This window comes from Ursus americanus, chromosome 32, assembly GCF_024610735.1.
Source record: "Ursus americanus isolate L20-20 chromosome 32, mUrsAme1.1.p, whole genome shotgun sequence".
NCBI classification, from domain to species: Eukaryota; Metazoa; Chordata; class Mammalia; order Carnivora; family Ursidae; genus Ursus; species Ursus americanus.
Genome location: NC_142158.1, coordinates 24403922 through 24429855, shown reverse-complemented (window position 1 = coordinate 24429855; position 25934 = coordinate 24403922). Strand labels below are relative to the sequence as shown.

Genomic DNA, 25934 nt, shown 5'->3' with positions numbered 1-25934 from the left:
TTAGAAGGAAAAGTAAACAGGAAAACTCTTAGAGGTGTGGACAAGTAATTCATGCAAGGAAAGACAGCCACTAACGGGTATATTATTAAACCAGTCATTATGTGGGTGAGTGGACTATCATCTCATGGGGAAACTATGGGAACTGGAATCATCTGAGGAGCTGACGTGTTCATAACCCAGGCTGTTTCCAAGGGCACGTCCAGCCAGCCTCATGCTGCCAGTGCAGCGTGTGGGAGAGAGCCCTCAGGCACAGATGCAGGTAACAACATCTGGAAGGTGATGAGAGCACCAAGAAACATCCAACGGTCACCGGTGAGGCACTGACAGAACCTACTACACAACTAAACCCAAATATCTTCTCACAGGAACTGGGTAAACTCTGGTCTCTTCATCCAAAGTAATATAGTAGTGAAGATAAGTGTACTACAACCACACATATCACAAGACATGTAATATTAGTAATAGGAAAAAGTAAGTGGCGATAGAAAAAGTATAGTACAGTTAAATATATTATTTAGGAACATACACAAGTGTAGTGGAACTATTAAGCAACACAAGAACACGACAAACACAGAATCCAGGATACTGAATTATTTAAAATATACTGATACTCCTGAAACCAATATGACACTACATGTTAACTAACTAGAATGTAAATTAAAAATTGATACAAAAACCAAAAATAAATAAATAAATAAATATCTTGAGACTTGATGTGTTTATCATAATCATGATAACATGCTTTATTTTGAAAGACAAACTTTAACTGAACAAGGGAACACTGCATCTGGGGCACAGTGAGGAGGTATGACTGGGGATTAAAACAAGATGGCTTCCCTTCTGGTAGAGCTGGATGGCGGTACACAGGTAGGGAGTGTATTACTGCTTATGACAGAAATATATTTACACTTTCTACCCATAAAATATTTCATGGGCGCATGGGTGGCTCAGTCAGTTAAGTATTTGGCTTTTGATCTCAGCTCAGGTCTTAATCTCAGGGTCATGAGTTCAAGACCTGTGTTGGGCTCCACACTGGGCATGGAGCCTACATTTAAAAAAATTTTTTTTCAAAAACAACAAAAGTCTGAAATAAAAGATATCCAAATGCTCACATAACTATCTCTGAGAGAGAACAATGGATTTTCCTTTCTTCTTTTGATGTTTCTGTATTTTCTATAGTAAACATGCATTCCTTTTATATTCCTGAAACAATGTAAAGTCCATCAAGTCCCTATAAACTCCCCTATTTTCCCAATTCTAGCTGTACCACCTTACATACACAGCCAGTCTAGAAAAGGAAAGAAATCACCTACTTGATTCCCCGTTGTAGTTATTAACTTACACAGAGATCCCTGGTTTGCTAATTCAGCTGCAAATTTACATTTGCCCACAGGCGCTGAAGACACAAAAAAAAAAAAAAAAAAAAAAAAGTAGGCCAATTCTAAAATAAATCATCCAGTGGGCAATTAAAAACTTGATAAAAATTGAAGGGAAGAGAGAATCAGAAGAGTACAGGTTAAATCCTATTATAACAAATTTCATGTGATTGTTTCTATTCTCTCATGAAAGGGATTTTGAGCTGGATTCAGATTATATCGAACAGTGTGTAAAACAACTGAGGTCTACATCCAGAAACCCAATATATTTATAATAATCGCAATTTTCATTTTGAAAGACAAAACTGAAAAGAGGGGGAAACAACTGTATCACATAGAAAGCTTCTGAATCTGAGACACAGAAGTCCCCAAATGCTGGAAATAACCAACTTGTGTATTCATCAAATGCCTTGTATACTTTGTGTCAAACCATAAAAACTAAAATCATTTCTGCTGCTCTCAGGAGTTACATCTACCACACAATCCTGGTTCCGCCATCTGACTGCAAATTCATAATCAGTGCCAACCCGCGATCCTCTCCATGTTAAAACAGAATAAACGTTCTTCAACGGCGGCAAAAGCTCACCCCTACGTGCACGGCTAGAACCGAGGGTATTTGTGAGACTTGACAATGTGTTTGTTCATTCGATTAGCAGAAACATGTTTTGATGATGCTCTAGCCGCTATGTCTTCCTCCAGGACTCCAAAATCATTACAGTTTATGTATTCATAATCTGAGAGGCCTACGTGAATAGGCTTGAGGGCCCCAGGAGCACTTAAAAGCTAGTTGGGAAGAAAAGTGCCTGCCCAAATAGCTTTTGCAGAGCAGCGGACCGTGAACCTCCTTTGTGAGCTCAGATCAGCTTGGACTGGAGTGGGCTCCCATAAACGCCTGCTAACCCAAACTTCAGTCTCTGCCTCGTCGAGTTTCTAGCCTTGACCCCTGACAGCCCATTCCATTTTCCCTGTTCTTTTAGCGTGACCGCCTCTAACAAAGGGTGTGCAGGAATGTCCCGTGACCTACAACGTTTATCTCAATCCAAACTCTCTGAACAACCAAGCCTGGGAGCAGCAGGAAGGCTTCTGCACCAAAGGGGGGACCCGGAGGGGAGAGAAGGAAAGAGGCCCTCAAATTGCGAGGCCTGGCAGGGTGTACTTGGGTAACTACGTATAATTTACAGAAAGCTTCATGCGTGGTTGTGCGAAGAATCTGAATTCAGAGAAATCCGGCAATTGACAAAGGCTGAGTGATGAGGAGTTGGGTCGATCACAAAAATAACCAGTGTATTTCTTCTACACCGTTTTACTAAACCTCGGGTCCACGTGTTGCTTTCTGTTTAATAAAAGAAGGAAAGAAAAATATTTTCTGGTTTTCCAATATAAAAAGCCAACTTCAAAGGAGCTTTAAAAGTACCAGAAGGTAGTACTGTCACCCAGGCAATTTCAAAAGGCCTTTCAAACCACTCTCAGATAACTAATCTGTTATCTGGCAACTCTTCGGAGAAAACATCTTTAAAGAGTCCATAAACAATCATTATCTTCAAACGGCATCCTTAAAAACTAAAATCCCTGGATGACACAGATTTGTTTTTCATTTTTACCTCCCTGGACTCTACTTCATAACACCCTTCTTAACCTAATTTATTTTTTTTTTAATTTCTTTAATTCAAAAGCTAACAGCAGAACAGGTATTACAACAGATTCTGTAAAAATTCGCCTTGCAGAAATGGATTTGAAGTAAAATCTGTCTCCGAATTTAGAGAAAAGGCAAAGAGACAATAAAAGGATATACGCTTAAAGGAGGAAAAATCTTTACATAATCATGTACTTTTCCATTTTAATTAAACCTGAATTCCAAATGATGCTGACTTTATTAACAAGATAATTCTTTGTAAGGGGCTACTGAGCAGGGTCTGCAAGAATTTTACGGTTTGTCAATATCAAATGGTAGAGAGGAATCTAAGAATTCAGTTAAGTCCATAAAATAAAAGGCAATCACAATACACCCACTGGGTCACCTGAGAACTCCTTTGCAGACAAAAAGCAGGGCTTGGGGGAAGGGGGGCCAAATCACTTCCAACATCACCAATTAAAGCAAAAGCTTCCACTCTGAATATTCCCTTTCTTCCCCAGTGTACCTCATTCCCCCTTCCCCAATCAACAGCTAGCTCCCTTACGCTCAGGATGTATTTTGAGAGATGGAATTTGAATTTTTAGAGCTGGAAAATATTCACAGATCGCACAAATACTTATCCATTTCACTGAAATAAATTTTGAATCGCCAAAATTTACTGTGTATTAGTTTACTATGCACCTCAAGCGAGCTCTGTTGACTGGGTGCTATTCATAAGGCAGCCTCGACGTCCAGGCCAAGACCTTTACTAAAACCCAACGTAAGGGTAAGTCTCAAAACAAATGTCCTATTGAGGTTCAGTGTAAAGGAGTGAGTGTGTGCTTGTGTGTAGATAAGCAGGAAAAGGGTGGAGGAGGAAGAAGTAGAGTGTATGTTGAGAGGAAATTCTTCCAAATTCAGCATGAGAAAATTGGTAATCCACGATGCTCTTCAATCCGGTACCAAGTATCACTTAAGTAAGAAGGCATCTGAAAGCACTTATCTTAGAATTCTCCATATTCCTCCATAAAAGATAACTTTAAGATGACAGAAATCAAACAATCCAAGCATGATAACCCAATTTTTGGTTCTGCGAAGCAGGGCCACGTTTTCCTTTTTTCTAGCAATACATTATTTTAATTTAATATTTATCGAAAAGGAAAGCTAACCAAATGGCGTAACTCAAAAGTCTGATATGTTATACAGAGGAACATTTCTGTCCAATAGGAAAACAGCCCCACCTGGCTCTTTCTCCTTTCAAATTGCATTGTTATTGACCTCTCCTATGGAGGAAGTTTCCCCGTTGAAGAAGGCCAGCATCCCATTTGCCGCATATGTGAACAATTCCCACAGCATGAGCATTAATGAAATCTGGCAACTGCTACAAGCATTTTTGTGCATACCCCCTTTTACACAACTGCTATTACTTGTGCTAAAAACTCAGCTGTCACATCTACATTTTTTTCCAAGATAAGAATCCTGCTAGTAGAGTCACCGAAGGGCCATGGCAGAAAAACCAAATGTGGAAAGCACTGAGAGTTGAATAAAGCCCATTGTCTGTTTTGGAACAAGAGGGCTGTATTCACGATGAAACTGGAGTAAAAACTAGATTAGAACAAAGCCTTAAAATTCAGAAAGGAGTCAAAAGTAGCTGAAAACTCACCCACATTTTTTAAACTACAATTTCTATGCTTGGCATCATTGTGTATGTTTCCATTACAAAACAAAAATGTGGAGAGGATATAAATTTATAAGGGAACCACTTTGATATAAAAAGTGCTGTGTTTTTTTCAATTTCTCCTAAACATTTAAAACGCTTTTGGGGGAAACAGAATGTCCTTCGTATTTTAAAAACCTCTAGAGTGAATTGAAGATTAATCAACCGTTTAAGCATTCGATTTTATGTTTGGGCCACAGATCTAAGTCATAGCAGACAAATACCATTATTTTCTACTTCTATCTCTCTGTACCATTGATTCCATAGTTTCACAAATCACCTTATGTAATCCTTACAACTGTGAGGCAGGTATGACTGGTCCATTATCCAGATGAGAACACGCGTCTCAGTGCCGAAGATATTTGTCATGTTTCTGGCTGGTCAGCACCTTTGGAACAGCCTTAATGTGGTTGGCTGATTTTTGGCTTGCTGAGTGCCCCTTTCGGAGTACAGAACTTAGGAAACCCAGTTCTCCAGATTCCTTTGCAGCTAGGGTGACTTCGGCACCACCAATGAGATTCGCCCTTGCAAACCTGGGATTCATATGTGAGCAACGTGAGGAAGGACACTACATACTGGTATGGAAATGATTTGCTTGTATTGGTCAGGACGGCAACCAGGGTGTCCAGTGTGGGGGGCCAAGTCTTATTACAAGGCTGAGTCCCCAAAACCGAGCAGCCATACTCCTGGCAGCAGCTGTAATCGGGAGGATTACCTGGCAACAGTGCAAACCACAGCACCTGGTGCTTGGTGGGGCAAAACAGGTAGCAACCATTTCCCTAAATTAGGGACCCTGACTCATTTACTGAGATTGTTGTGCAACATTGATTCTTTTGGGGAAGTCTTCTCTGGGCAAGCAACTATAAGGCTGAGTCCTAAAGGATGTATAAGATTCAATCAAGCAAAACTATGGGGAATGAGGAATGGCACTCTAGGCAGAGGGCCCAGCAGTGCAAAGGTGCTGTGGTAGAGAAGAACACCAATGAGTCATGAATGGGGCGGGGAAGAACTTAATGAAATGAGGCCAATAGGTGGGCAGAGGCCAGAGCACCCCTAGCCTTGCATTTCAGAAAAAAATTTCCTTATCAAACCAAAATAAATGGAGACATAAGCAACATACATTCAGAATTTCACTCTGAAAAATTTCAGAGTAAGACTAATTAATACCCCAATTATAGGATAAGCTTTCAGACATGGTAAGATAGTGGTCATCTTTTCCACACTGAAATAGTCCCAGGTTCTTCACCTGTCTATGTAATATCCCAGCTGTATTAGCCTAGCGGTGAACACAATGGATTTGAACTGAAGAAACTTGGATTTGAGCCCTAATTAGTTACTCAATCTTAGGGAAATCATTATTATCTGGGAAGGTTGCCCACATCCATAATATACAGAAAAATCTGCTGCCCTCCATATCCCATAGAATTATTATAGGGTTCAAATGAGCCAGGAGTTGTGGGAGCTCTACATAACACGAGGTATTATGGGTAGGGAGATACTGTGATGATGGTAACAATGGTGATTATTGCTATAGTACGGGCTCCTAAAGCATAAATAGGGATGTCAATATTCCCAAACGGGTCCAGAACTGAATACAATATCTTTAAAGTAATTTGTCATAAGAAAAAAAATGCTGTGTGAGGTGATGGATGTTAACTAAACTTACTGTGGAAATCATTTTGCAATACATGCATCTATCAAATCATTATGCTATACACCTTGACGCTATACAGTATTATATGTCAATTACATCTTAATAGAACTGGCAGGAAAACGCAGCAATGGTCAACCTTTTAGTATGATTCTCTACCCCTTTTTGGGTCCCCTAACTAAAGACATACTTTTCAATGAAAAGTTATTCAGAGAGCCACATTGAAAACAAACGGCCTGGGCGCCTGGGTGGCTCAGTTGTTGGGGATCTGCCTTCGACTGAGGTCATGATCCCAGCATTCTGGGGTCAAGCCCTCCCCACCCCCACCCCCCCCACCCCCTCATTGGTCTCCCTGCTCAGCAGGAAGCCTGCTTCTCCCTCTCCCACTCCCCCTGCTTGTGTTCCCTCTCTCACTGTCTCTTTCTCTGTCAAATAAATAAATAAAATCTTTTTTAAAAATTTTTTTAATTTAAAAAAAAACAAAACAAAACAAAACAAATGGCCTGATGAGAGTAGCTGGATTTATTAAGAGTTGTCTACATGTCAGATACTGTGCTAAGTGCTAATAAAAAATTTTCAAATAAAGTCATGCAATGCAAAGCGCTTTGGGATTTCTTTCTAATCCTAAACTATTTCAGGGTAAGGTGACACAAATTTTTTGGCTCCCATGCTTTTGACTTCAAATAAACTCACAATCTAGAAGACGTAAACGAATATATTACAGCATGATATATTACAGCATGATATATTGTTATAAAAGGTAAACCGTCGTTTTTAGAGGGACAGAGACCTTGCCTTAGTCATCTCTGTTATCTGCGGAATCTAACACCGGTGCCTGAAACACAGCAGGCAAGAAATAAATTTTTTTTTTTAAATAAATTTTGGGGGGGGCACCTGGATGGCTCAGTCAGTTAAGCATCTGCCTTCAGCTCAGTTCATGATCCCGGGGTCCTGGGATCCAGCCTTATGTGAGGCTCCCTGGTCAGCGGGGAGTCTGCTTCTCCCCTTTCCCTCTGCCCCTCCACCCTTCAGCTCATGCTATTTCTCGCTTACTCTGTCTCAAATAAAAAATCTTTAAAAAAAAAAAAAAAGAAAACGAAAAGAAAAAAAATGTTATGGGTACTTGAATGCATGTATGATGTATGAGTTACCATATAAGAGCACAGAGAATGGGTGGGGGAATGGGATAGATCGGTGATGGGTAGTAAGGAGGGCACGTATTGCATGGTGCACTGGGTGTTATACACAACTAATGAATCATCGAGCCTTACATCGGAAACCGGGGATGTACTGTATGGTGACTAACATAATATAATAAAAAATCATTTAAAAAAAAAAAAAAAAGAGCACAGAGAATATAAAAATAAATATCTTTGTTATAAAATCAAAATAAAATTAAATATAAAAATAAATAGTTCTATTATAAATACTGAAAATAATAATAATGATAGCTAACATTGGTAAGTACACTTACAGGGTCCTAGACACTATGCTTAATGCTTCACATGGAGTGACTCAGGTGTTTACTAACACCCGACCATGGATGGAATTGGGGAAATATCACAGGAAAACTGTGAGTTTTTTAAGGATGGCTTGGCCATCACAATTAACACAAGGTACTGTTTCGCATCTTCACCTGCATCCAGCCAAATCCTTCCCCAATTGAATGCTAAGGATAACTTGATAAATTACAATGCGAATTCTTAGAAACCCATCTAGTTTGGTTATCTACGCCACCAAATCTACACGTGAAAATCCATCACATTCTGAAAAAAATTAGTAATAACTTACATGACATTCCACAGCCCACCGCCGAAGGACATTCTAATGTTTTACAACTTTCCCAGTTCAGACTGTGAGGAAAGCAATTTTGACCCGAAGTCAAAGTCAGGGGCATGAATTCCCAGATAGCAAAATAATCTGTAAGTTAAAAGAGAACGTTGAGCCAGCACTCGAAAGTCGAAGTAGAAAGGGGTATTAAGAAATGACAGCACTACTAAGACTTACTGTCAGAAAAGGGAGCACTTCCAAGAACTGTTTAATCCATTAAACTATTGCCCTAATCTTCCCTTACATTTTAATTAAGATTAAGTTGGGCATATAAGTGAGTTTTGAGCGTAATATCCTAGGTTGAATAAGACGGGAAAGAATAGAAATAGGTCCATCGCAGAAGGAAATGTGGGGAAAGGCAATCCTTGGGGAATCTTTGATCCTCAAGGTGAGGCCACCAGCAAGGTAACTAGGGTTGGTGGCATTAAGAAGTCATCTGGAAAGGCTTTGCACTTAGACTCTTCCTGAACTTTTGTTCAGGGCAAAGCAAAAGACATGTCACGTGGGCAGGACTTTAATGCAAACGGTGTTCTTCTCAATTGAAATCTGCGGTGTTATTTCTGCATCCTGGTATCATGCCTTCAAATAACAAACAAAGAAAACCTAGTGATACGTCTTGACTCACGCTTGACTTGTTATCTAGAATAACCATGTGTTATATTTTGCCTAACTCGCATAGTGCTTATCAATCACCACCTTATAATCTTTCCATTTACATTCTTCCCTGTTTATTCTGTCCTTCCCGCTTCCTTGTATACCGTATGTGAATACACTTGTGTATGAAGTTATTCTACCGTCTGTATATGCAAGCAACCTAAACCTGACTCACTCTAGCGGTCTCAAGTTAGGGAAACGCAACATGAAGCACCAGATCTGCAGACTACTGAACTGTTTTTCCTACTTTGGTCTCTAAATCTTCCCGCTTGCGACTGTTGTCAAATTCAAAATATCCTTAATTTTCCAGAATTTTTTCCCCCAAAGTCATTATTTCCTACCATCCTTACAGTATATGTATAAGTCACAGGCTCCCGTATCTGCAGAACAACATCATCCATAGGCTATTGATCTCTAACAATACCTTCAGTTAATATTTATTTTATTTATCAGTTAAGGTGGTAGAGCTGAGATATGATACTCAGAACCCACACTCGGCAATCTGCTGAGAAGCGATTTCACATCCATACAATTGCTTCCTGCCAGTGGACAGCGGGAGTACAGCCTTGGGAATTTAAATGACCGATTTACCCAGGGAAAGAAAGCTTATTTTTAGCAAGTGGAGGGAAAAAAATGTTGACTTAATTTATTTTACTGCCTGTGAATCTACTTTGGAAAGGAGAAGCAGGGTTTGATTAATTAGATTAGCAAATTCAGTAAGTTGTTTATTCAGTTGGGTGAATCAATGTTTCCCTGAATTTACTTTAGCTTGATTTTATGCTTTCAAATCTATCCAGGAGGTAAGACGTTGAAAGCCAAAAGCCTTTCTATCCCACAGCTCTTTCAAATATCTTTTCACATGTTAATTGGATCTCTTTGTGATTGGAGGCAGACATATTTCACAGCCCCTCCCCCTCCCCTCCCCTCCCCCCAACCGGCAACGGGCAACACGCATAGAGAAGGCAGAAAATTACAGATAATGGAAAACTGACTACATCCAGCTTTTTCATGCGTCTCAGTTTTTAGCATTTCTCCTTTCCTGCTGACTCTAGTTTTAAATGTTATTTCCACCCAATATTAAAACCTAAAAGAAATAAGACACCTTCTCTATTAATGACAGCCTATTTTAAGATCATTAGAAAAGAATTATTAGAGTAAACTGCTTTAGTTTGTTTTAAATAGTTGCTAAATTTCTCAAATATTTGCTAGTTTTTCTTCCTTCTTTTAACGATCTGTCTTTCTTAGGAAGTTCCTTTCATCTGACTTGCAACACAAAATCATTCCTCATTCATTTGTTACTGAGAGTTACAGGAGTACAGCTGTTCAAACAAGGACTTGCCTATGAAAGCCTGAGAAAATTGGGAAAGATAATCAAATTAAAATTCCAGCTATACATTCTTTTAACAGAGCGCAGGCAATTTTTATATTTTATACTTAAAACGTAGTAAAATAAAAAGGGCAAGCCCGGCAGCCACCATAGACTACATGTTTCCATTAACGACCTGGATGGCACGTTCAAAAGGAGAAAAACATTAATTCAGCAACAAATCAAATGTGCCTTTCTAGAAGAGATTTTTTTTTTAATTAAAAAAAAAAATTGAAGATCCAAGAGAATGGGAGCTGGAGATCCTAGCAGTTGGGGACCATTAGAGATTATTTGGCTCAAAGTGACAGGCATAAAATATGAGTGCTGGTGACCTGGACATTAGAGTGTTGAGTGGCTTCTGATAAACACCAGACACCATTGATTTTCAGCTAAAGGTGGGACTGGAAGGGCTTTTATTCAAAGGCTGCAAAAATCTCCTCCAAGGAAATATACATCTCTCTCCTCCTCTGGAAATGAAACAGATTATAGGATCACAGTCTCCCTCAAACTAATGAGGCATAATCAACTGGCCTTGGAATTTGAAAGTAGAGAAAAAATTCAAAATCAGAGTGGTCACCCTTCTGAATGTATTCCTCCCCTCTCTCCAGTGCATCTGTCCATTGGCTGAACTAGGAAACAACCTAAAGGGTTCTTCCATCAGTCTGTATTCATTCTTTTTGAATTACACTGAAAATAATGCCCACCTCCATAGATAAGTACTGTGTTTCCTAGTGGATAGAACAGCATCCTCTTCCTGAGGCTGCCCAAGATCCCCACATGCAGTCAGTCACCAAGTGCCATTGAGATCCTACCTAACACAAATTTTCCCACTCCAGCCATTTCTCTGCATTCCTGCAGCCCTGCCCCTTGTAGGGCTACTGTTCTCTCCCAACTGGATTAGCGCGGGATCTGTCTGGTCTGTCTTCAAGTTCACCCAGCCACTCTTCAAACACAGGCTAATCTTTCTAGGAAGATTCTGGTCTTTCTAGGAAGCAAATCTCTTCCCAGAACACAAACTCCATTAAGACAAGCGCTGAGTCTACAGAGTTCAACATCAAATTCCCAGCATCACTTCACAGTGTAGGGCCCAGCATTTTGTTAGTGATCAAGATAAATATCTATTGAATTAATTAATTAATTAATTAATTAATGACAAAGTTTTCACTCACACAGTCCTGGAAGTCTCCATCGTAAGTATTTTCCTAGACCTGGGCTGCAAAGAGGGCCTCTTTTTCGAAAGTTTCCTAAAATTTAACCTCTAAGACTTAGTAGGTGTTCAATAAACATGTGTTATTGGATGAAGGAACCAACAGGGCAACAATGCTACTAAGTATATGACAAAGTGGAGGTGTTTTTGTTTTTTTAGGTAGGCTCCCTGCTAGGCATAGAGCCCAATGCGGGGCTTGAACTCACGACTCTGAGATCAAGACCTGACTGAGATCAAGAGTCGGACATTTAACTGACTGAGCCACCCAAGCGCCCCCTGGAGTTGTTTTTATTAGAACTACTTGCCGGAACATGTCAATCCAGTTATACAGGTTATACGGGGTCTAAGTAATTTTCTTACCCCACCAAGCACTGAACAACCTAGATTCAGTATTTTGAATAGTTTGCTGTTGCCCCTATTTTATTTACATTGTTGGCTCCTACTCTTCTGACATCAGTCCCAGGTACAGCCAACTTAAAAGGGACGGCACGCATAACAACATTGATCTTTCTCAGATCCCCAAGTCAAAATGCCAAAATGAGAAACACGTCAAGCTCACTTTTGTTTCTCTTAATTCTAAGCAAACAAATAAATAACCTTACATTCAGGAGGAGCTCCTCACTTTGTAAAATGATTCTGTGTTCATGTGGCAGCAGTCACCATGCCCTACAAGAAATTTCCGCTAAACTTCCCTCACAATTTGTTGGAGTGGATGAAATAGTTCCTCTGGCCAATTATGGTCCCCATGTAATACTTACCTCAGGCCAGAACCCAGATCTGGGTGTAGAGACTTACTAAAAAAAAAAAAAAAAAAAAGTGGTAGTCATGGGGCACCTGGGTGGCTCAGTCGGTTAAGCATTCAACTCTTGGTTTCCCCCTGCTCATGTTCTTTCTCTCTCTCAAATAAATAGATAAAATCTTTAAAAAAAAAAAAAAAAGTAGTAGTCAGAACCTGCTTTCACCCATTCGAAAGCACCCAGTACACACAAGAAAAAACCCAAACTACTTTGAATGGCAGCTTAAAAAACCTTCTAGAGTGTCTATACATCTCCATGTCATCTCCTGCCATTCCTGGAAGCCCAGACTCCAGGCACATTACTCAGAGATCTCCACACTTTCCTCTGTGCTGTGCACAGGCTCTTCCTCTGCTTGGAATGTTGCCATTCCAATCTCATTCCTCACCCTGTCCTTGCCCCAGTCCCAGGCAAAATCAATTATTCCTTGGTCCTTTCTTTCCTTACCTCTTTCAGGCCACTTAACACATTAGATATTGTGATTACTACTCATGTATCTATCTGCCCTGCCAAACTGAGAGCTGCTTATAAGCAGAAAACCACTTCTCAGTCATACTTTTGTCTTACCGTATAAAATAACACCTAGCATATGATAGTCAATGAATTTAGACTTATTTATTTATTTATTAGAGAGAGAGAATGAGCCGTGGGGAAGGGCAGGGGGAGAGAGAAAGAAGCAGACTCCCTGCTAAGCAGGAAGCCCAATGTGGACCTCGATCCCAGGGCCCCGAGATCATGACCTGAGCTGAAAGCAGATGCTTAACAAACTGAGCCACCCAGGCATCCTGAGAGTCAGTGAATCTAATGAATTTAGTGAAGGAATCTATTTCATCTCTGCCAACAACTGAAGCCGTGCAATAAAATTACTATAATATCATGATAAATCCACCCATCATGATTCTATGCATCATAAACATCAATGGAAAATCAAAAATGCAGACCCTATAGTCGACCTGCAATGTAGACTTAGGATAAGTTACAAGACTAGCTCATCATAATAGCAAGTCGATGGCTCAGCCTCCGACAATATAGCCTTGAATCATTGTTCCAACCTGGTGAGGATTTTAGAGAGTTTAAAGGGCACTAGCTATCTGGCCTTTTTAATATTTGCTCAGCAGCTATTTGCTGAATGCCAGCCACATGCTTGGCTTGCTTTGGTAGTAAAAGGACTACGGAGTTGTGTTAGAAAAAGACCCCTGACCTAATTTAAGAGCTTTTCAGTCTCATGTACAAACTAGGGTGATGAAAAGGCATGACTGATAGACGTCATGTGAGTATAAAGAATTATTATTATTATTATTATTGGAATTTACAGGAGGATGAAGTCACGTTTGTTGTTGTTTTGTGGCCTTTTGTTACACATTGCTGGTAGGGTGGACATGTGGTCTAAGGTGATGGTTTGGAATCCTTTGAGGCCAAGATTTGCAGAGTTTATTTGCTGCAAGAATCTCCAACAGCAGTTCAAGAGCTGAGGAGTGAAGGGGCACATTCCTCCCATGAGGAGAAAGGAGGGCAGGGAGGTCTTGAAGCTCTTCTGGGCTTTCTTCCCGTGCTGGGTGGTTTGTCACTGGGAAGTAAGATTCAAGATGAAGCTCCAACCCAAAATTCATCTCCTCCCAGAAGATGTCTAAGGAGGACTGGCTTCTTCCACACCCAGAGCCCATATTTAAACACATATAAGAGCTGCCCAAACATACATCACTAGAACATCGTCCTGACATCAAGGATCTCTCTGTCCTTCATTCTCAGTGTCCAATGTAGCTGTATTTACCTTTATTTGTTTTCAGTACATTTGTTATTGTAAATCTTCATGTTTAGTGTATGTTCCAAGTTTAAAAAAAAAAAAGACTAAGCCATGAATTATGTTAATAATTCTCTGGTCCCATTTCTCACCAATCCAACATCCCCTTGAAACACACTCTCAAACTCAAGTGCTCTCTCTGTAAAGTGTGGCCCATGGCACATGCACATGAAATCTAGAAATGTCCAGATCTCCTCCTGTCTCAAACAACCTCAAAGGACACCTTTCTCTGGGGACCACACAAATAGTCAGTGCCCAAAGCCAAGTATATTCAAAATGACATTCGGTCATTCAGAACAAAGGGCTCATAACCAAGAGTTCAGGGATGAATCCACCATTGAAATTATTGAAAAAAATCTTATGGACATGTGAATGTATGGATTTCTTCTTGGGGCGAAGATCAATTGCTTTCAAAAATTTCTCATTAAAGGCCAGTGAGGGGGCGCCTGGGTGGCTCAGTCAGTCAAGCATCTGCAGCAGATCCTGGGTCATGATCCTAGGGTCCTGGGATCAAGCCCCGCAACACGCGCCATTGTTTCTCCCTCTCCCTCTGCCTCTCCCCCCACTGGTGCTCTCTCTCCCTCTCTCAAATAAATAAATAAAATCTTTCAATAAAATGTGATTCAAAGATCCACATTAGCACGTGAGCGTCAGAGCAAAGATCCCATGAGAAGAGGCACCAAAGGAGAAAAATCACCCAAGTAATATACACCAGAAAAATTTGAATCATGAAAAGATAAGCAAAAAAACAAAAAAAAAAAAGTAGGTCACTGTGACTTGACATTCAGAAATAAGCAGCAACATTTTGTTCCTACTGACCTATAAACCGCCCTGCAGTGGGGGATTTCACCACTACCCTACAAAAGGTTACCGAACCACCTCAGTGTTTCTGAAACACTACAGCACAGCCAGAGAACACCACGAGGCGCCCACCATATCATCTCTTACAACGAACACTGGGAAACGATATGAAGAACGAAATACCTGCATTTCATTCCAAAACTTAAGTAGGGGAATCTGTGCCTCACAATGAAGCAGTATGACATTCCGTGGAAAGGAGTGTTTTGGTTTTTAAAATAAATTAAATATATAAGGCTAAACTAGGTCTGTACCTACAACACAATACATAGGGTGCCTCAAAATGGGAAGAGGTATGTGAAGGGTCCCTTTTCATGTGGTCCCGCATTTTGATCGGACAAAACCAGTGGTGATGTATCTGCTTTACAAACATCCTTTTCTGAATGGATCCAGAAGGAAATGTCTCTCTTCCAGTTCTGTTATTGGCTACTGTCATTTCTATCTGTGGGTGCCAAGATTCAGCCCTCCTTTATCCTGCACAGCCAGCAACCTTCATTTCTTCACACTCCCTGGTTTCTTTTCAGCAGTTCCATGTGGAGATCTCTGGGTAGCTGTGAGCATATCCCAACTTCTCTCCGATTATTTACATTGGTGACAAACTCTTTCTCACCAGCTGTCTAGGGGCACTCAGAGACACTTGATTTGTAACAGCATTCCATTCCCCATCCAATATTTTGGTAGCTCGACAGCTCCCCACTTCAGCTCTGCCAGTGTTAGCACCATTTCGTGGAGCGGAACGAAATTCTTACATTTGATCTGACATTGTCTTTAAAGTCCATATGCTCTCCTTGCTTCCACGTGAGTTCTCAAGTCCAAAGAACATTAACATCAGTCACAACCCTGTAAAAACTCATGTTGCATTTTTCAAATCCTGAGCACTTCATCACAGAATGGACACAATCCCAGATCTGGTGGGTATCATCAGTGTGACCTCTGAGCAAGTTTCTTATCTCGCTGAATCTCACTTTCCTCGTCTGTAAAATGGGGAGAATACCACCTTCCTCAACGGGTTGCAATAGGACAATGTATGTGAAAGGCTCAGCAGAGACACTGTCCCGATGCCAGTGCTTTCAGGAATTTATCTATTCCGAGAGCAGATAGTCTTAATTATCTCTGGATAGGAGTGAACGTTAGCATAAAACTGTTGTGCATTATTCTAGGGGAATGGAAATGATTGACATTTTAAGAGCAAGCAAGCATTCCTGTTCAAAAATGTCAAGGTCAGGGCACCTGGCTGGTGAGGTCTGTAAGGCAGGTGACTCCTGATCTTGGGGTTGTGAGTTCGAGCCCAAGGATGGGTATAGAGATAACTTACAATACAGTAAAAAAAAAAAAAAATTTAATAAATAAATAAATGTTAAGTCCCTGGTCTGGAGAAACACTGAGCTCTCCTGTCTCATTCCTTGTCCCAATTTGGTTTTTCTTCCTTCCCTCTGCAAATGAGAATAGCACATGGGAGACTCTTCTATAAACAGGACAGCAAAGGCAACAGCAACTGATAAGGACCATAGATGAAGTCCTCGGGTGACCTGGTGGCCGCGCCTAACCCCCTTCAAAGGACTGATTAAAGATTTAAACTGTGGCAGCCATGTGGGAGACACACATGCGGTTTTAAAATATGTGAATTCCATTGTGCTGTTCTTGGTAAAATCCGCACCAACCAAGGGGGCTGACACAGTCAATAGAACACATGGGCTTCCATTGTATCTAAGACCCCTCCAGGTATGTGAAGCACCAGCCTCAAAATCCACAAATAAAAAATAAAACAAAAGCCCACTATCTGTCCATGCTCCATCTTGCCAAAAAGAGGAAAACAGATTGTTGTTGTTGTTGTTGTTTTTAAATAGGTCTGTTGGAGGATGATTGTGGACTTATGTAGTCCATTCAGCAGGATTTTTCCACTAAGCTACACTGCAAAAGATTTATTTTGTCATTGTCCAACATGAACAATTGAAGAAACTCAGCCTAGTGCAAAATCCCCAGGAGAAACAATCTGCAATTTAATTAGTGAATAATAGGAGCAATTTAAATACAATTCCAGGCATTTTTTAAAGTAATATTTGAATAGACATCTGCTCCATCTAGTCAGTGTTTAGGCAAAGCACAATAATCCCTGATCTGATGAGATGCCCAAGGTTATGAACAAGACTGTCTATTGTTAGAGCAAGACCCATAATTTAAAACAAATGCCACGAATCCACCTTCTCAACACCTACCCCAGCCCCACCAAATAAAGACATAGGATAAACAGATAAAGAAAGAAAATATTAGTCACAGTCTTTGGAAATGCAGAATAATGGAAACAGAAAGGATTTCAGGGCAGGAGCACTGAGCCGGAATTCTGACTCCATTGTTACCTCTCCCCTAGTACCAGTTCCAGTTCTTCCTTTATAAAATGGGAACCTCTCCTGTATTCTGAATGTTCAATGAGAATATGTATAGCAAAACACCATATAAATGTTGAAGATGCAGAAATGTTGACGTGGAGAATACAATTCAAAATAGGGATACGTCAAGGGTGTCTGGGTGGCTCAGTTGGTTCAGCATCTGCCTTTGGCTCAGGTCATGATCCCAGGGTCCTGGGATCGAGTCCCGTGTCAGGCTCCCTGCTCAATGAGGGAGCCTGCTGCTCCCTCTGCCCATCCCCTCCAACACTTGTGTTTGCTCTCTCACAAATAAATAAATAAATTCTTAAAAAAAAATAGTGATACATCACTACTGAACCTTCTACCATTAGAATTTTACTATTTCAGCTTCATGGATTTATTTGAATATAGAAAGTATTTTAACATACAGAGTCTCAGTTCCTCAACACGAAAGAGACCTGGAGATGGATAGTGGTGAGGTTTGACAATGATGCAATGTACTTAATATACCTGAACTATATACACTATAAAATGGTGAAGACCATAAACTTCATGTTATATGTTTAACCACAATTTTATTTTATTTTTTTAAAGACTCTATTTATTTATTTGACAGAGAGAGAGCACAAGCAGGCAGAGCAGCAGGCAGAGGGAGAGGGAGAAACAGACTCCCTGCTGAGCAGGGAGCCCGATGTGGGGCTCGATCCCAGAATCCTGGGATCAGGACCTGAGCCAAAGCCAGACACTTAACTGACTGAGCTACCCAGGCGCCCCAACCACAGTTTTAAAAAAATTCTTCTAAAATATTTACCATCCTCTGGGGGCAGAAGAGAAATCCCCTTCCTTTTCCTCTCTTAGTTGGTCAGTTGAAGAAGCCAAGAACGGGGGCCGACGGTACTAGAAAGGCAGCATACTAGAAGCATATTGCAAAGGCATGTACAAATTCTAGGACCTCAGCCAAACTTTCAGAAAGGGCCTTTTTTTTTTATTTTACCTTTTGTTGATTGCAAACAAAACAAATTTCAAAATAAAGGTACCAGTACGTTGATTGCCAAGCCCTCAGACTCCTATGTTTTGTACACTTTGAAGGGCCACAAATGACATTTGTACTTGTTGAGTACTAATGAATATGAATACATGAAATTATTCAATAGTTTTGATTTGAAAGCGTTCAACAGACTCCCAACATGTGCCACAGCAAGTGTATTAAAAAGGACCCACAAAAGAAGAACAAGAAACCACATTTTAGCTCATGTAGTTATAGAAAGGGTGGATGTTCCTGGTTTGGATACACCTCGTGATGAGTTATAGAAATCCACACATGGGGGGTGCCTGGGTGGCACAGCGGTTAAGCGTCTGCCTTCGGCTCAGAGCGTGATCCCGGCGTTATGGGATCGAGCCCCACATCAGGCTCCTCCACTGTGAGCCTGCTTCTTCCTCTCCCACTCCCCCTGCTGTGTTCCCTCTCTCGCTAGCTGTCTCTACCTCTGTTAAATAAATAAAATCTTTAAAAAAAAAAAAAGAAATCCACACATGGGCATGCCTGGGTGGCTCAGGCAGTTAGGCGTCTGCCTTCGGCTCCTGTCCTGATCCCAGGGTCCTGGGATCCAGCCCCACATCAGGCTCCTTGCTCAGAGAGGAATCTGCTTCTCCCTCTCCCTCTGCCCTCCCCCACTCATTCTCTCTCTCTCACTCTTTCTCTCTCTGACAAATAAATAAATAATCAATCCACATATGATTACAAGCCCAGACACAGAAATAACTAGGGACAGTGGCAGGGAGATTGAAATGAATCCCCAGTAGTCCCAGCTCTGTTATCACCAACTGGGTTACCTTCTGGGCCTTGATCTTTGCATTTGGGAGATGGCTGGGTAGGGCTGGTGGTAAAGTCGCTTCTTGGTTTTAGCTATCTGTGACTCTTTGTTCTATTCTAAGCTATGTCAGGGAGGTCTAATAACACAATGTATGAAACCATTTGCCATTGACAGTGTACTCTCAAAATTCCTATGTTGAAACCTAATCCCCAATGGGATGGTATTTGGAAGTGGGGCCTCTGAGAGGCGATTAGGTCATGAGGGTACCTGAGCCCTCACGACTGGGATGAGTACCCTTATAATAGGGACACCAGGAAGCTTCCTTGACCCTTCCACTTTCCACCATGTATGGACAGACACATGCTGGATGGCTCCATCGGTCAAGAAGACAGCTTCCATGGACCAGGAAGCAGACCCTCACCAGACACCAAATCTGCCGATGCCTTGGTCTTGGACTTGCCAGTTGGCAGAACTGTGAGAAGTGACGTTCTGTTGTTTCAGTCACCTCGTCTACAGTATTTTGTTATCGCAACCCGAGACACCATCCCCTATGCGTTCGAGGAAAAGAAATTACATGAGGAACAACTATGCAGCAAAGGACGCCAGGGAGACAGCAGAGAAGAGCCTCAGTGACCAAGGTGGGGCCCCAACAGCTCCAACCAATACCATGAAAAGGCACCCCGTGATAAAGGTAGGCAGCCCGGGCCCACCTGATAAAACGCTACAGCAAGACAGACCCAGCCTCCGACTGCAAGTGCAAGACTCGAACTCGTCCCGCTGCGTGGCGCTATCTCAGCACTGGGCGAAAACCTCACCAGCCACAAGAGCCTGGGTGGGAAGTGCCACTCAGCCCTGGAAACTCTGCAGACTAGCTCCCCTCTGGAACCAGAGCTGACAGGGGGCACGAATTCAAAGTATCAGGGGAGGAGAGACCACGTGCTTTAGTGAAGGTCTGAATTACAAAACGATTTCTCATGAATCCACGTTTCTTGACATACACTTGAGTTGTAAACGAAGATGCTGATAATGCTGGAAAGGAATTATTCTGATTCAGCTCAAAATGAGACATCCCATAATACTAAGAGCACTATCGAATTCTTTGCAATCACACAATTGAGCCCCTCGGAAGTTGATACTAAACCGAAAGGCTCTTTCACCTTAAATGGAGCGCTTTCTAATTTTATATTTCCTTTACGTTTAATTTCAAACTCAAAGTCGGTAGGAAAGACGCTGTTTTAAATTGGGTAAAATCCCCTATCACTGTCTACGTGATCACAAATTTGCAAATTGGTGAGATCATCCTTTATAAAAATTTCAAAATTTCAGGGGAAATGATATAATAGTAAAATGTCTCAGACTTTTCACTCCCAGCTTCCTATAAATACCTGTGAAAACATACCAGATAGCGTAAATCTCATCACGGGGAACAAAGACAGGAAGCAGGCATGATCATAATCTGAAGATATTTTCTACCCTCCCACGGATTGTGGCTAGATTCAGAAACACCTTTTTGCAATCTACCTCCGGAGTTACAAGGTGGGCACTGAAAGCGGGGGTCTTCACTAACCTTCACAGACGGCACCAGAACAAGAAACTACATTATCCTGAGAAAATGCACCGCCTGCCCGGTCGGTGACCCACATTCGCATCCTACACGTCTCCTTTTTCCACAGCTAATAATACTATTAGAAACTCTCCAGCAGATTGTTTTCAGAGCTCAAGAACCTACTTCTTGCAAGGAGAGCCACACAGGAGAGAAAAATGGTAGATAAAGGCAAAAGAGCAATCTTATTTCAAACTAAAACATGATGCCGGGAAGTGGATGGCAGAGGCAAGATGAGAGGCCCAGCAGAAAGCCTTCCCTGAACATGCTTTTTATCTCTGTAGACCTCAAGAATATTTTGCCTTGGTGCCCAATTTTCAAAGCTGCACTGCCACTGCAAAGAACTCCACCCCACTCCTGCACCTGACCTAGATCTGGACAGAAATGATCCATGCATTAGAGAAATAGCATTTACTAAACACACTGCCAGACATCATAAACTGAGCTCATCACAGTGCAAAACCAGCTGCCCTCCAATACCAGAAAAGAAAGAGGGGATCCTCCAGAGTCTGCAGAAAACTGCAAGGGAACTGGAGAATCCCACACCACGCCAGGAGAGCACCTGAGTTCCAACGGGGGACTAGATGAGATGTCTGCGGCAAGATGCGGAAGGAGCAAGGAAACCTTTACTGCCACCATCACTCCACTGGGCTCCAAATCCTCGGGCAGGTGTGTCAGAGACATTTCCTTCTTACAAAGACTGAAGGGAGAAGAAAGCATGCATGGTTATAACGATTCAGACCTAGCTAGGTAGCGCCTGAGTGGCTCAGTCGGTTGAGCAGCCAACTCGGGGTTTCGGCTCAGGTCAAGATTTCGAGGTCATGGGATCCAGCCCCAGCCCCTGGTGGGGCTCTGAGCTCAGCACAGAGTCTGCTTGAGATTCCTTCTCTCTCTCCTTCTGTTCTCCCAAGCTCACACTCACTCCCTCTCTCTCTCAAATAAATAAAAATCTAAAAAAAAAAAAGAAAGAAAGAAAGAAAGAAAGAAAGAAAGAAAGAAAGAAAGAAAAAGGAATTCAGACCTAGCTAAATCTTGACTTTAAAATCTCAAAAATCCTGATGGGAGTAGGTTTCAAAGTGCCACGAGGTAGAAATTGAATAATACCCCAGGACGAGCAGCCACACCAGCAGTTAAATTTTGCAAAGACGTCTTCCGAAATGAAGACTGCAGGAAGGCCATGACTGTCAAGACAAGACAGACTCACACCTGTGCAGATTCACGTAAATCCTAGAGAAATGCTTCTTGTGCAGGAAAGGATAGAGACTGTAGGGTTCCAAAAGCTATTCCATGGAGATATCCGCGCTTGAGGAGTTGTTGGTAAGAGAGCGGACGCAGACACAGAGGTCTGGGGAGAAGCTTTAGAAGCCCCATTTTTATGTGCTGATAGAAGAAAGACTTATCAGTGAAGCCCCACCGAGATGATTCCATGGATGTCCTACCTAATCAATCCAGACGTGAGGCACAGTATTAAAGTGCTTCTTAATCTTTAGAGAGATGCCGGACCACTTTCACAATCTGATGAAGGCTGTGGATCTTGCCCACCCGCCCACCCCCGGAAAAAGGCCTCCACCCACAGAACTGCATACAGCTTCCTGGGGCTCATGGGTCCCTCAAAGCTGTGGACATAAAGCTAAACACTGAGGCACCACTCTACCATATGGGTGTTTGGCCAGAGCTATAGGTTAAGCTAATAACACTCCAGGTCAGTTGCAATGTTTCCTTTGGGAGAAATGAGTATTCTTTCCATCAGTCATCCAGGAAATAAAGGAAGAAAGGGTCTAGGCTGAGAAATAAATTGGTCTTTTCTCCCTAATTCTAGTGGGATATTGGCCTGAACTCTCAGGAGTTCAGATTCACTTACAGGTGCCCATGAATGGTGGGGAATGCCGACTTCCACCCCCACGGAAGACAGCTACCAACTAGGGACACTCAACCCAAATATAAACCCTTGCAGATGACCTGGGCCCATGGATCCCAAAGTAATCATATCTTACAACTCTCAATAAGTTATTCTCTGTGGTCTGATCCTCTCCTGATACCCCAAAGTTTGAAAAAGTCATGGTAGATATTACAACCTCAATTTAGAAATCTTTGAGGAACTATGGAAAGGGTTCATGTCCAAGCTTGACTAGAGGGATAAAGGGGAGAACGGCCCCTTTCTGAAGGTACTGCGGTGATGATGGCTGTAAACTGTGACACCAGGAGCAGGGAGAACAATGACACTGGGAAGTGGGTGACAGGAGACGTACAAGAAATAGCCAGACAGACATAAAAGCCTGTGAATCCTTTCATTCTTTCCCGGGAGGCCCAGAGAACAGGCTAAGGGCCTTCTGTTCCCAGGGCAGAGGGACAAGCCAGAAGCCTGTAGGTTAACCTGTGAATGTGGTCCCACCTTCTAGCAGAATGGGGGCCCCTGGAATGCAACAGGACAGCTGGAGGAGAACGAAAAATTAGAGATCACGTTGAAAGGTAAATAGAAAACCAAAAAGCATGAGAATAAATAAATGAACCCATAAGGTGGATTTTATGGGAGAAGAATATGGAAACCTAATCAAAGAAAAACAGAAAACACAAATGAAATTTAAAATAACTGGGTGCTTAAAACTTTATCAATTAGGGTTATCTCATCTATGATTTCACGATAAAATTTTGTGGTTTTTTTCCAGTTTCATCGAGATATAGCTAACATCTAACATTGTGTAAATTTAAGATGTACACGTAATGATTTGATACATATACATTGCAAAATGATTCACAGTAAAATTTTAAAATTTCAATAAAACTGGTGGCTGTATACATTTCAATTCTCGAAAGTAAAACAATAACACAGAAGAAATTAAGAAATGGATAAAGTAATTTACACCAACAAAAAGCCTAAATGCCCATTTGGTTTTATTGGCCAATTATTTTAAATTTCAAGGGCCAGTAATTTCCATGCCATAGAAACTGCTTCAGAACATTAAAAAAAAAAACAAGAACAAAAAAAAAACCCAAGAAATCTCTAAAAGAGACACAACAGCCGCTCGTAATTTATACCTATACCTATAAAACAGAGTGCAAAATGCAACCAGAAATATGAAGGGTAAGACTGTGCTTTGGTTCCTCTAGGTTGCCTGGTAACCATCAGGTCACTTCATTTGACATTATGGGATAGAATTAAAAAAAACAGATCTCTAAATTCGACCCTAATATCTACATTTCTTCCCTCTCATGGATCCACCTCATTCTGGTAGTGCACTTGAGGATAGACAGAGTAACTGAACCCCAACCAGGCGTTGGACATAGCAGCTGGCCCCCCTATCTCTACGGCATCCCAGTCTTTGACTCTACCTCGGTCTGCTGAGCAAATCTGGTTCCAAAGTCTTTGATAAAATGCTTTGCCATTCAATATTTTAAATGTAAATAAACTACTGCATCACGTATTGATTTTATTTCAGATGCAGTTTCTCCAATTCCTTAAGAATAGTAAAGTCTATATTACATGTCATTCTCTTAAAGATCATTTTCGTGGAGAGGGAAAAGTAGTCAAAAGCGTGATGGATTTTCTTCTTCTGATGGATATGGGGAAACTCACCAGGGTCACAACTGCTGTGATAGATCTGTACAGCTGAAGCATTCTCAAGTGAAAGAAATAATAATGGGACATCATAACTTGCCACATTGTGGTTATAACAAGGTTTGGATTGGCAGAGGCTAGGCTGGAAAAAACAACCCTGAGACTGATAACCTGATTTCTGCCTCTTTGTAAGTGACTTGAACTTCCGTTCCCATAAATATTATAAATTCCTCACGAGTTCTATAGGAAAGAATTACAAAATTTAAAGCTACCAAGAATCTTCAATGCATCTCTTGATTTTACAGGTCAGACAACAGAGGACCAAGAGACTAACGACTTTTATTCTGTCTACTGAATTTATCAGGGCCATAAGACATACTAGTAGTGGTGGTAAAAATGCCTAGAACGTTCCATTTCCTTCAGGCTGTCTGCTTTAGGCCCAGAAAGAGGAACAACTGGTAAAGGGACCCACAAATAATTCCGTTTCAAAATACAGCAGCATATACACCACAGGCAGGAAATGTACCCTGGTTTCACACAATTAATAATTTAGGGCTCAATTCAGAAAGATTTTAGATCCAAACACTTAAAGAAATCTTTATGGGTTTCTGATGAAGCTGATACTATGAAATAAATTATTTATCCACTCTCACCAGCTCAACATCAATGGGCATTAGAGGCAGAAAGGAAGGCGACAGTTAGAAGGGGAAGGGCATGTCTTCACCCTGAACTCCCCCCCCCACCCCGAACTCTCCAGTAATATCTGGGGAGGCCAAAAGCTGATTTCTAAGCATCTGTTCTTGGACCCAAGCGACTGCGTCCTGGCCTCACAGAAAAACACCTAACCTTCTTAGTGAAACTTCCACTTGCTTCAAAAAGAAGGATTACCTGACGTTGTTAAAAGGCAGCGCTACTGTAGCTTTACTTTTTACATTTGCAACTCTCGATATTTTGCCATTGCAAACTTCAGTGTCTCACCAATTATTAGATGAGTTTAAAAAAAAAAATCAAGCATGCAGGGTTTTATCACACAAAACCAGCTGAACACAAATGCTGTGAACCAGATCTTGAACAAATATATCAAAATGCCAGGCCTTGCTTAATTCACCCTCATTATTAATAAAGATGCACGGGAAATTTGGAGAACAGCGAATTGAAAAGCTACAAAAAGGAAACACCTTATTCAAAAATGATATACTGTGTTTCACAAGAATATTAACTATGTGTTAGTACAATATCACCCTAAGATTCATAATATTCACTTTATAAATTTAGCAAGTTCATAACAAATTGCTCTATTTTAAAATACGAAAGTACGTCCATGAGTACTCACATACACACGTGCACACGTCAAAAGAGCTCAGAATATGGTTTTCCCATAAAATAAAGAGGAAGTTTCTTTGACATCATTAAGCACAATCTAAGTGCTGCAGATTTTCACCGTCAAGACTTCTGTTTATCCTCCTGCTATAACAATTGCCTCTCTCCACCACGGAATTGTGCTAAGCAATTTCGTTTCCATGCACTTTTATCACTTTCTACACGCCTGTCAGGCGAGACACCTTTCGGGTCCTCTCAGCCTGCCATTCTTGCTAACACAAATTTTCGGTCTTTCTGGTCACATGTTCTTGGTCTGTGCTAGACGCGTAGGAATATGATGAAGTGAGTGACCTTCCCCCCATTGTCTAAGCTGTTCTAATGATAAAAGACTGGAGTGGGTATGTGGGGG

At 41.3% G+C, this 25934-nt stretch overlaps 1 long non-coding RNA gene across 5 annotated transcripts in view; it reads right to left on the bottom strand.

The window, feature by feature from the left end:
- Nucleotides 1-25934, bottom strand: part of LOC123791032 (uncharacterized) — a 563175-nt gene that overhangs the window by 494314 nt on the left and 42927 nt on the right. For 4 of the 5 annotated variants that reach the window (XR_015722611.1, XR_015722613.1, XR_015722612.1 and 1 more), the window contains one exon: nucleotides 8148-8276. The exons of the other annotated variant lie outside the window; for it this stretch is intronic. This is a non-coding gene — a long non-coding RNA (uncharacterized LOC123791032). The remainder of the gene's footprint in view (nucleotides 1-8147; nucleotides 8277-25934) is intronic. 5 annotated transcript variants of the gene reach the window in all.